General features: G+C 46.9%; 1 protein-coding gene across 1 annotated transcript in view; it reads left to right on the forward strand.

The window, feature by feature from the left end:
- The first annotated feature begins 11,983 nt into the window (after window positions 1–11,983).
- Window positions 11,984–13,334, forward strand: part of PLXNA3 (plexin A3) — an 84,523-nt gene continuing 83,172 nt past the window's right edge. Inside the window, exon 1 of the mRNA XM_069942727.1 lies at window positions 11,984–12,091. The gene's annotated coding sequence lies outside the window, so the exon portion shown is untranslated. The remainder of the gene's footprint in view (window positions 12,092–13,334) is intronic.

The raw sequence follows: 13,334 nt of genomic DNA on the forward strand, positions 1-13,334 counted from the left end.
TAAAAAATGAAAGTGAGCGACTCCGGTCAGAAAAGTCATCACCTGTGAGTCATGGGATGTACCTGCACTGTAATCACTTATATGTGTATTGTATTTGTATCTGCCTCCATATGGGTTAGTGTATAGGGGGATATTAGTATTTGTATAGTGAATGTTATTTAGAAATGTGTGTAGTGAGGTGTAGTGTAGTGGTGGTGTGGTGTAGTGAAGGTATGGTGATAATATTTGTTACTTATAGTTATACTTATAGGAGCGTGTTTATAGACCGCAGTTATGTCCCTCTTTCCCCAAACAAAAGTTGGAAGGTCTGAATACAGACTCCTTGCTAGACCCCCTAAACTAATACAGACCCCAAACTAGCCCCCCTAAACTAAAGCCCCTATTACACAGGGCGACAGAGAGGAACAAACAAGCGCTGTCAGCGCTCGCTTGCTACTCACTATTACATGTGTCGGCGGAGTGTAAGTGCGGCGGGGGGGGAAGCTGCCTGGGTGATCGCTTGATCGTCCAGGCAGCCCATAGAGGATAGTAGCGGTCTGCTGTCGTTGCTATCTTTGCCACTTGTCTTTCAACATGTTGAAAGACAACGATCAGCCGACATCGTTTATTTTGGCTGATCGTTGTCTACCATGACACCAGACGATAATTGGCCGTATTCGTTTTCATATATCGTTTTGTGTAATAGGGCCTTAAGACAGACTCCAAACCAGTGTATAGCAGTAAACCACAGCACACTCTTTATGGGTTAATAGCCCTAGCAGTCATATAATCTAATATTGAGGGGATGCAAAGTTACCAGTCCCAATGTCCAAAATGGGGCAACGAAAATCCAAGTGTGAACAGAGGCAACAGCATTCACAGGCGGTAGATAGACAAAAAGAACTAGGTTTATTCCTTCATGGCATCCATATAAATAAGCAATATATAATATAATAATATGTAATAAGACTCCAAACCAGGGCACTTAAATACAGATCACCAACAAGACCCCTAAACTAATACAGACTACAGACCCCTGAAATAAGTACAACCCCAACCCCAGGCAACAATTATAGCATCTTGACAGATGCTAGAATTAGAGGATGGTAACTTAGCAGTATAGTAACATAGCAAATACACAATCTACAGGGATGACACAAAACAATGCAAACACAGGATTCTAAAGGGGAAGTCTATACAGATCTTACTAAGCTTTGCACTTGGCCAGCTATAAGGAAATATGACAATAAAAGAGTTGTCAAACACAGTGTGATCAGATATGATCTTGCGGTCAGATGGTGCAGATTTGCCAAGTGTGGATTGTGCCACCATGTACAGTGGTACCTAGGTTTAGAAGTAACTTGGTTTAAGAGCGTTTTGCTAGAAGAGCTCACAGTTTTACAAATTTGTAACTTGGTTTAAGAGCATTGCTTTGGTTTAAGAGCCCCCTGTACTGGGTGAGAGGGGGAGGAGCATGGTCTGCATAGCCTGGTCTATAGCACTGTACTCTGACCCAGGAAGTCTCCCTCACCTTCCAAATCATGGCAGATCCACTTCAGGCTGGGGCTTGCATCAGAGGACAGGACTGTGATGGTAATTTCTTCATAGCTGTAAGCCCTCTCTCCCCGAACAGAGAGTGCTATGCTGTGCCCACATATGCCCTGCTCATTCCTTAATGCGCCCTGTAGTCTCTGTCAGCTCTGGTATTTCTTTTCCTCTCAATTCCTTCTATTATGTGCCTGCACTTACACTCAGCTATACACACTGCTACTATAATGTGCCTGCACTTACACTCAGCTATACACACTGATTGGTTCATGCTAAACACCCCCCCTTCCCCATTGTTGTCATGTGACCACACAGACCTCTGACAGCAGCCCTTCTTCTCTATTCTAGCCTACTACACTCCTGCATTATAGGGATCTGTAGCTCCATCCTGTATCTACAACCTGCTGCTGTTTTTTCATTCTTATGCACTTACTATACATCAGCGTTTCCCAACCGGGGTGGCGCGGCACACTGGACTGCCGGGAGAACCCACCAGGGGTGCCGCGGGATCCCGGTGGGAAATGTGCGCTGTCACTTTAAGCATCCCGAGAAGCTGCGGCCGCGCAGCTTCTCGGGATGCACAGATCACTTTGATGTTCCGCCCGAACATTAAAGTGAGCATAATGTGGGAGCAGGAAGTGTCAGCATCCTGCTCCTACATTCACTCCCATAGGCTGCCAACACTTCATACCAGCAGCCTATGGGAGGCCGGGACGTGACCTCTCCGGCAGGCGTGATGATGTGACGTCATCACGCCTGCCGGACGTCCCGTCTCCGCGGCTCGCAAGATGGAGCCAGAAGAGGAGGAGGAGAGCTTCTGCCTGCAGCCACAGCGCGGATTAGGTGAGTAGGATGGGTTTTTTTTAGGGGCAGAGCAGGGGGCATTATTAGTTCATGGGGGGCACCTCTGGGGGCATTATTAGCTCATGGGGGCACCTCTGGGGGCATTATTAGCTCATGGGGGCACCTCTGGGGGCATTATTAGTTCATGGGGGCACCTCTGGGGGCATTAATAGTTCATGGGGGTACCTCTGGGGGCATTATTAGTTCATAAGGGCCACCTCTGGGGGCATTATTAGTATATGGGGGCACCTCTGGGGGCATTATTAGTTCATGGGGGCACCTCTGGGGGCATTATTAGTATATGGGGGCACCTCTGGGGGCATTATTAGTTCATGCAGGCACCTCTGGGGGCATTATTAGTATATGGGGGTACCTCTGGGGGCATTATTAGTTCATGGGGGTCACCTCTGGGGGCATTATTAGTTCATAGGAAGCACCTCTGGGGGCATTATTAGTTCATAGGGGGCACCTCTGGGGGCATTATTAGCTCATGGGGGCACCTCTGGGGGCATTATTAGCTCATGGGGGCACCTCTGGGGGCATTATTAGTATATGGGGGCACCTCTGGGGGCATTATTAGTTCATGGGGGGCACCTCTGGGGGCATTATTAGTTCATGGGGGAACCTCTGGGGGCACTATTAGTTCATGGGGGCACCTCTGGGGGCATTATTAGTTCAGGGGGGCACCTCTGGGGGCATTATTAGTTCATGGGGGCACCTCTGGGGGCATTATTAGTTCAGGGGGGCACCTCTGGGGGCATTATTAGCTCATGGGGGCACAGCAGGGGGCATTATTAGTTCATGGGGGCACCTCTGGCGGCATTATTAGTTCATGGGGGAACCTCTGGGGGCATTATTAGCTCATGGGGGCACAGCAGGGGATCCTACATACAGGGGGCACCCCACATTCCTACTCGCTTTACTGCACATAACACCAAACAGCGCAGTTACTTTGGGAGCCTACAGGAGGGAGAAAGGAAAGGAAGTTGCTAGAAATGTGCGGAGCCTGAATTGTTTGTCTCGCAGGTTCTGAAGAGATGAAACATATCTGGAAGGAATCATCATGGAGATCTGGGCCGGATGGAGAGGAAAAGGGAAAGTGACGCATCAGATCAAAGAAGACGTCACCTGTGAGTCACTGTATGACGGTTTTCTTATTTTGTAGAACATTATTTAGTAGGGGTGCCCCGAGGTAATTTTTTTTTCCAAGGGGTGCCTTGAGGTGGAAAAGGTTGGGAAGCACTACTATACATTATACTTCACATGCTACTTATTTATACTTTACAGTACCTTCAGAGGCAGACTTATGACTTGTGCAACCTGTTCAGCTGCACAGGGGCCCAGGCCAATAGAGGGGCCCACCAGGCTCAGACTAAAGTGTCAGCTCAGCAAGGCACATGTCTGTAGTGGGCCCCCAGGCACTATCAGCACCCGCTGATACTGTGCTGATACTGTCAGCAGCTCTGACAGTGAGTGATTGTCAGTGTGTCTGTCAGGCTGCTGGAAGTTGTAGGATAGAGGGTGGACTGTGTAAGAGAAAGCACAGAGCCCCCACCCTCTAATGCTGATGTTTGATTGTAAGTTCATGCCTTTTTTTTGCCAACAACTGTGTCCCCCCTGCAGCATGGTTGTTTTTCTCTTTCATCTCCGCCCTAAGCAGCCACACACAATACATGTATCCCACCTGTGCAGCCACATACAGTACATGTATCCCACCTGTGCAGCCACATACAGTACATGTATCCCACCTGTGCAGCCACATACAGTACATGTATCCCACCTGTGCAGCTACACACAGTACATGTATCCCACCTGTGCAGCCACACACAATACATGTATCCCACCTGTGCAGCCACATACAGTACATGTATCCCACCTGTGCAGCCACATACAGTACATGTATCCCACCTGTGCAGCCACATACAGTACATGTTTACCACCGGTGCAGCCACATACAGTACATGTATCCCACCTGTGCAGCCACATACAGTACATGTATCCCACCTGTGCAGCCACATACAGTACATGTATCCCACCTGTGAAGCCACATACAGTAAATGTCTCCCACCTGTGCAGCCACATACAGTAAATGTCTCCCACCTCTGCAGCCACATACAGTATGTCTCCCACCTGTGCAGCCACATACAGTATATGTATCCCACCTGTGCCCCAACAGTGATTAAGGGCCCATGTGTTCTATCCCCTATTAGTGCTGTTTTGGGGTCACTTCCACACTCTGAGCTATATACTCTCATTCCCCACAAAGCATCCAGTGTACAATGCACCCAAGACCCTCCAAGTACAACAGCTGCAAAGACTACAACTCCCAGCATTTACTGACAGTCTGCAGCCCTTAGGATATGCTGGGATTTGAAGTACAAATGAGCAGACAACTCAAGTGGTTGTCCTCTGGGGAACTACAACTCCCAGCATTCTTTGAGAGCTTCATAAGTGTAAGGCATTCTGAGAGCTGTAGTTATTGTTATTCCAGGAGTTGTGGTCAAGGATTCATTAGTGCAGGATGGGACCAGGCCAGCATGTCGCTTCTGATTGGTTCTTTATTTGGGTGCCCCCCATGATCAGTTCTATTGGTGGCCACATGTACCCCAGTCCAACACTGGGGCCTGCACAGACTACAGTACAGTCCTCTAATGGGCCCTGGCATCTGTGCTGTAGGGCCCCCCCAAGAAACCAGGACACATGTACCGGATACCCGGGCATAAATATGTGTGCGCCTTTACGGCAGAAAGGTGTAGAAACGAATAGGTTATCGGGGCCCAAACACAATTTTTGTGGCCCTCTGCAGTCTGTGTCCGCCCCGGAGTACCTTATTATATCACAAATCCAGCTTTCTAAATGTTTGTTTTACATGTTATTCAGAATTTAAAAAAAAAAAAAAAAAGTAATTATTTTTAGGGTGTGGAACCATTTGTCTGCATTTCAGTGATTTCTTATGGGAAATTTAGCTTTGGTTTAAGAGTAATTTGAATTACATGCACGGTCCCGAAAGACACCACTGTACGTGACTCGCTTATATATAGACATCATGATAAAGCAGCTAATATATGTATGTATGTTTCACTAGTATGACCTACTATGTTCCTTTCTGTCTGAAAATACCTGGAATCCTGTCCTTCACTTGGGTCACGTGATCTCATGCTGACTCTTTAAAAACTACAGGTGTATCTGTGCTTTTAGTGTGTGTGTGTGTGTGGGGGGGGGGGGGGGGGGGGGTCACCATCTCAGCGAGCAGGGAGTGTAGGAGGAGTTTTGGTAATGATTATACAGCTCCTGTCATACAGTTATAAGATATTTGATGACAGTACAGCCTCCATACACCTGTAGTCTGAGCATTTAGAGATATCTAGAAATTAGTATTATTACACTCTCTCCTCCCAGCGGGCACAGATGGTTCTGGCTGTAGCTGACCATATGATGCTGTGCTTATGCATCATGGGATAGCAGGTTTTAAAGAAGGGGATGAGTCAAGATGGTGGCTGATTAGAGGCACTCTGCTGCAGTAACGTATAGATACAGCAGAGCTTGGATGAAACAGATGACACTGCAAATATAATGGTGGTGACTGCGCTTTATATGGTGGGGGATCCAGGAGTGTTTCATAGGGGAGGTGGGGGGGAGTTACAGGGGCTACAAGGATAGAATCCTGGAGCATGGAGGATTGAAGAAAAGTGATATCACCGATCAGTCACCAGTCTGAGGAGTTGATGTGTCTGGGGTCGTTCTGATGACACATATAAACATGGCACCTGAAGAAAGCAACCACGTTACCCATCATTTATGATATGGGGCTGGATGTCAGGTAAAGGACCAGGGAGATGATCCCAGCAGTCAATGCATATGTTCTCATTCCATCCATAGAAAACAGGTTGATGCTGACGTCATTAATCTGATGGATGATGCTGACATCATTGATCTGATGGATGATGCTGACGTCATTGATCTGATGCATCTGGTCACAGACCAAAGCTAGGCTGATCACCTCAGAGACATGAAGCAAACAGTTCAGATCCTAATCCGATGGAAAATTTATGGTGGAAAGGAAAAATATTTTTTATAATAAAACTTACTTCACCCTGATCCGTCACCAGAGAAGTTGGAAGCAGCTGGATGTAGAATATCATTCATCATCAGTGAAGTCCGAGTCTGAAATAATTCAGGTGTCATGAAAGGATGAGACAAGTTCTGAGAGGGAGTTTAGTTGTGGTTACATCATTTTTCCTTTACTTCAGGGATCTGGAAGAATAGAGTCTTGGTTAACCTTCTGTTTAGCTTACACAGCTCCTCTGCAGACGAATGTGTCACCATGGTAACAGACTACAACTCCTGTGTGTAGTCGGATGCCACAGTCATGTATGAAGGTGTCTATAGTTTATAATTCGATCGCTGGTGCGTTCAACCGGTGTCTGGGGGTCTCAATGACAGATGATGTTAGTAGAGAGAATGGTCGGGCGTGATGGATTTTAAACAGCCTGACCCTTTTGTTGTTAGGGTTCATTTACACATAAAGATTATCTGACAGATTATCCGCCAAAGATTTGAAGCCAAAGCCAAGCACAGACTATAAACAGAGATCAGGTCTCCTCTTTTCAAATCCATTCCTGGCTTTGGCTTCAAATCTTTGGCAGATAATTTTTCTTTGTAAATGGACCCTTAGAGGGATAAACCAGAAGACATAACTGTAGATGTATTAAAGGTATAGGACCACCATAACTTTACACTTTATTGCTTGTTCTTAGGCTAGTAAGAAATCCAGAGCCCTAACCACTTATATACCCCCCCAACAACATGTCTGATCACCCGTTCCGGGCAAGTTAATTGAAAAGATGGGCAACACAGTTCTATACAATCACCAAGTGTAGAGGATAGCAAGATAGCAGGGAAAGAGGAGGATCAGCCATGTCTGGTGCACCGTCAGCCAAAAGAACGCTGTGACCATTGAGCAGTCATCCATTCTCACTTCTCAGCTGGTTTAAAGGGAATGTGTCAGCATAATCTATTGTTTAAAGGGGTTTTCCAGGAAAAAAAAACTATTGATAGCCTATTCACTGGATAGGCTATTAATAGTTGGCTGGCAGGTTGCCAGCACCCTGTACCCCTGCCAGCAGCTGTTTGGCATCCAGCCAGATTACAGCCATTGGCTCTGTACACAGCATAGCGGCAGGACCATGTTACTGCATCCTTTACTTCAATTGAAATAAATAGGAGCAAAGGCTGCAGCGCCCTGGCCTCACCACTACACTAAGTACGGTGATTGGTGGGAATGATGGGTTTCTGCACCTGGCTCATAGGCCATTGATCACCAGGTGTTTGTTTTTTTTTACTTCCCGAATACCCCCTTTAAAATCAAGGTTTTTTTTTTGTTTTCAAGAACTTTTGTTCCTTATTCTTAAAATTTCCGTCATCGCTATTTTTTTAAATACTAGCAATCCTGAGGCCTTATGCACACGTTCAGTGGTTTTTCTCTGGCCCGTATATTCTTTCCGCTATCAACATTCGCAATCTGCTAAAAAATACGGATTGTGCCTCTCTATTGCATCCGCTATCAGTATTTTTTGGCGGATCTGTTAAATCTGTACTGTGCTAGTTTAATAAAGTTGATCAGGTTAAAAAATAAGCGACCAGTTTGCCTATTGGAGATCTGCATTTTTCTTTGCGGATGATATGGATGCCAAAAGGTTACAATCCGTCAAAAATAGCGGATCCCATCAACTTCTGTTGGTGTTGGTGGGGATTTGCTGCTGCTTTGGACAGTTCCTGACATGGACAGAGGTGGTAGCAGAGAGCACAGTGTCAGACTGGAAAGAACACACCACTTCTTGCAGGACATACAGCAGCTGATAAGTACTGTAAAACTGGAGATTACAAATTTCTGGCATTAGTTGATTTTTTTTGTGAACTACCCCTTTAAATAATGGAAAACACATTTCAGAGTGACTGTTGATGCATCATCATTCCTACCCGTGGGAAGACTCATTGACAGTGCTTGGGGTAAGTTAGGGATTTAACAGGGGACAGTCCATGGTTGAATTAGGGGCGCTTCTTTCTGCTTATAGACAGCAGCAGTCTTCGAGGGCAAGTCTGTAATAGACCCTCTGAATGAGACATCTGGATGCCCTACATTTGGAAACATCTGCATCTCTTACTAGAGAGGATACATCCGGATATTGGGGAAATGAGCTTTGAAAACTCATGTGTGAAATGGTGATAGGGCTAACTGATCATAACTGGGACATAACTCATATAGGCTAATGACTACTTTATAATTACCATCACCGAGCATGCCCACAACACTCTCCTATGGAAGATAAAGGGATTTTTCAGAATTAGAAAAACCCCGGTATAGCTAGGTTCACACTGCGTTTTCAGCATCCTTTTAACTGATCCGTTTTTTGCAAAAAAGGGATTGCAAAAAACGGATGCATTTGTGTGCATCCGTTTTTGATCCGTTTTTCCATTGACTTCCATTATAAAAAAAAACGGATCAAAACGGATGCCTTTTTTTGACGCACAATAAAGTACTGTTGACATTACTTTTTTGACCGTTAAAAAAAACGGAACCATTAAACGGGTTGCAAAAACACAGTGTGAACCCAGCCTATCCAGGGGCTTTGCCTTTGTGCTCAACAACTACTGCACAAGAAGCAAATAATACATAGACTGGGCGCTGACCACGCATATCTTCTTCTACCTATAATACTGCCATCCCAGTGCACACTGCCCACTATAATACTGCCATCCCAGCCCACACTACCAATCTATAAAACTGCCATCCCAGCCCACACTGCCAACCATAATACTGGCACATAATACTGCCATCCCAGTACACACTGCCCACCATAAAACTGCCATCCCAGCTCACACGACCTATGCATAACACTGCCATCCTAGTACATACTGCCCCTCTAATGCTGCCATCCCTGTACACATTGGTCACTATTATACTGCCATCCCAACACACGCTGCCCTTCATAATACTGCCATCCCTGGACATATTGGTCACTATTATACAGCCATCCCCATACACATTGGTGACTATTATACTTCCATCCCTGTACACGCTGGTCACTATTATACCACCATCCCTGTACACATTGGTGACTATTATACTTCCATCCCTGTACACACTGGTCACTATTATACCGCCATCCCCGTACACATTGGTCACTATCACACTGCCATCCCCGAACACACTGGTCACTATTATACTTCCATCCCTGTACACATTGGTCAATATCACACTGCCATCCCCGTACACATTGGTGACTATTATACCGCCATCCCTGTACACACTGGTCACTATTATACTGCCATCTCTGTACACATTGGTCACTATTATACCGCCATCCCCATACACATTGGTCACTATTATACTGCCATCCCCGTACACATTGGTCACTATTATACCGCCATCCCTGTACACATTGGTCACTATCACCCTGCCATCCCCGTACACACTGGTCACTATTATACTGCCATCCCTGTACACACCGGTCGCTATTATACCGCCATCCACGTACACATTGGTCACTATTATACCGCCATCCCCATACACACTGGTCACTATTATACCGCCATTCACGTACACACTGGTCACTATTATTAAGGTTTTTTTTTAGAATTAGAAAAACCCCGGTATCCATAAAACTGCAATCCCAGCCCACACTGCCAACCATAATACCGTCTTTCCAGTGTAGAATACTGCCATCCCAGTACACACTGCTGTATGCATATAATACTGCCATCCTGGCACATAATACTGCCATCCCAGTACACACTGCCCACGATAATACTGCCATCCCAGCTCACACTGCCTATGCATAATACTGCCATCCTAGTACACACTGCCCCTTATAATGCTGCCATCCCTGTACACACTGTTCACTATCATACTGCCATCTCTGTACACACTGTTCACTATTATACCGCCATCCCCATACACATTGGTCACTATTACACTGCCATCTCTGTACACACTGTTCACTATTATACCGCCATCCCCATACACATTGGTCATTATTACACTGCCATCTCTGTACACACTGTTCACTATTATACCGCCATCCCCGTACACATTGGTCACTCTTACACTGCTATCCCCGTACACATTGGTGACTATTATACCGCCATCCCCGTACACATTGTTCACTATCACACTACCATCCCCGTACACATTGGTCACTATCACACCGCTATTCCTGTACACATTGGACACTATTATACCGCCATCCCCGTACACATTGGACACTATTACACCGCCATCACCGTACACATTGGTCACTATTATACCACCATGCCCGTACACATTGGTCCCTATTATACCGCTATCCCCGTACACATTGGTCACTATTATACCGCCATCCCCATACACACTGGTCACTATTATACCGCCATCCCCGTACACATTGGTCACTATTATACCGCCATCCCCATACACACTGGTCACTATCACATCCCCGTACACACTGGTCACTATTATACCGCCATCCCCATACACACTGGTCACTATTATACCGCCATCCCCGTACACACTGGTCACTATTATACCGCCATCCCCGTACACATTGGTCACTATTATACCGCCATCCCCGTACACACTGGTCACTATTATACCGCCATCCCCGTACACACTGGTCACTATTATACCGCCATCCCCGTACACACTGGTCACTATTATACCGCCATCCCCGTACACATTGGTCACTATTATACCGCCATCCCCATACACACTGGTCACTATTATACCGCCATCCCCGTACACATTGGTCACTATTATACCGCCATCCCCATACACATTGGTCACTATTATACCGCCATCCCCGTACACACTGGTCACTATTATACCGCCATCCCCGTACACACTGGTCACTATTATACCGCCATCCCCGTACACACTGGTCACTATTATACCGCCATCCAAGTACACACTGGTCACTATTATACCGCCATCCCCGTACACACTGGTCACTATTATACCGCCATCCCCGTACACATTGGTCACTATTATACCGCCATCCCCGTACACACTGGTCACTATTATATCGCCATCCCCGTACACATTGGTCACTATTATACCGCCATCCCCGTACACACTGGTCACTATTATACCGCCATCCCCGTACACACTGGTCACTATTATACCGCCATCCCCGTACACATTGGTCACTATTATACCGCTATCCCCGTACACACTGGTCACTATTATACCGCCATCCCCGTACACATTGGTCACTATTATACCGCTATCCCCGTACACATTGGTCACTATCACACCAGACTCTCCTCACACCGAGCAGTAGCATCTCACAACAAGCGATGTAATAAGTGATGGACTATACCACCTGATACAGGGGGTGCAGGGTCTTGTTGTGGACTACTCCAGTGGCATTATAATACGAGATATGGGCAATGTGAGTCTTTCTAATTGTATACTGAGTTCTCACCTTCTCCGGGTTCATTTATATAGACAAGTGGTTCCTCACAGCGCAGTCCTCGCAGTTTAGAAGTAATCGTTGTCCCCTTTTTCGCAGTGGTAGAGTCCATGTAGAAAAGGGTCTCTGGGGCTCGGAGCGGCTCAGTGTGAGCGGGCGGCGGTGCTGGTGGGAGCGGCTGTCTGTCCGGCTGTCTATTCGGGGGTCTCTGCTGCTCTCCTGTCCCCTGGACCCCCCTCCCCGAAATTCCGAGGTACCCCCCACAATGCACGGTGAGTGGGAGCCCGGGCTGTGTGTGTGGAGCCTGTGTCCAGTGTTATATGGGGGTGCATGCCGGGGGGCCCCTAGAAGGGAGGGGCCCAGAGCTGTGGTTGTGGGGTGCAGGGAGCTGCCAGTCACCCTCATCTCTTCTGGGATGTGGCTGCTTCACCTTGCACGGTTCTGGGGTGTGACCAGGATTTGGGGGGGGGGGGTCTCTTACACAAACACTTTTAGGGTGTCATGGTGTAACCCCTTCCTCTCCTGACTGCACCCCACCCTTCGTCTCCCCTCCGGGGGGCTCCCATGTTTTGCATTGTGTACAGCGAATGACCCCCAGTTATTTAGCACTGTATTGATGTGACAGGTTGTCAGATGGCAGCGGTGTCCTGCAGAGCTTGCACTCTACGTGCGATGATCTGCGCTGTTATTTATTAGTGATTGATGTGTTTTATTTGGATGCTGCAAGCGCTCTTTGGTTTAGGAGCTTGCACTCTAGTGCCGCCTGAGTGACCATGTATTGGGGGAGCAGTATATAGATATATTTGATTGCTATAAGGTCCGCTCTGTGCCATGGAAACCCCAGGAGCTTGCAATCTGTGAGCAGACAGCGGACTATGCTGTTCCCTAGGGAGCCTTATCTCTCGGCCCATCCCCCCCCCTTGTAAAATGCCCTGTAAAGCCAATGGCTATTCCAGCTCCAGGATAGAAGTTTCATAGTGAGATGCCACATTGGATGAGCGCGCTGTGTGCACTGAGTCGAGCGTTCTGGAGGATGCAGCAGATTGGAGCTCTTGTCACAATGGAGAGAACAGATGTGGCGTTCGTGCCGGCGACGCGTCATGGCTGGATGTAAATCGTAAGGAGGTTGGGAGGACGCCCCACGCTTCGTCGCCACTCTGGGCTGAAGAGCTTACACTTTATTGAGAGATTCAGGTAGTTGTCGACTTGTGGCCCAAATATTCTAATTTAGGTCTGTTGGATTGCGATGACATCACGGTGCCTAAACTGTGACATCACTGATCACAGTGACTGATCATTCACACATCACAGGAATGTTATTGTTGCAACAAAGTAACAACAATGGTCATGGTCATGTGACTTTCTTGCAAATTAGGTTCAAATATTTACAAAACAGAGATAGATGAAGCCGCCAGGTCCTAAGGCCGCCATCACGTGATAGAGCTTGGGTCCATTACACCCCTACGTCTGGCATAGGTGCCCTCCAGTTGGATACATCGGAAAGTCACATAGGTC

Source organism: Dendropsophus ebraccatus, chromosome 10 (assembly GCF_027789765.1).
Source record: "Dendropsophus ebraccatus isolate aDenEbr1 chromosome 10, aDenEbr1.pat, whole genome shotgun sequence".
NCBI lineage: Eukaryota > Metazoa > Chordata > Amphibia > Anura > Hylidae > Dendropsophus > Dendropsophus ebraccatus.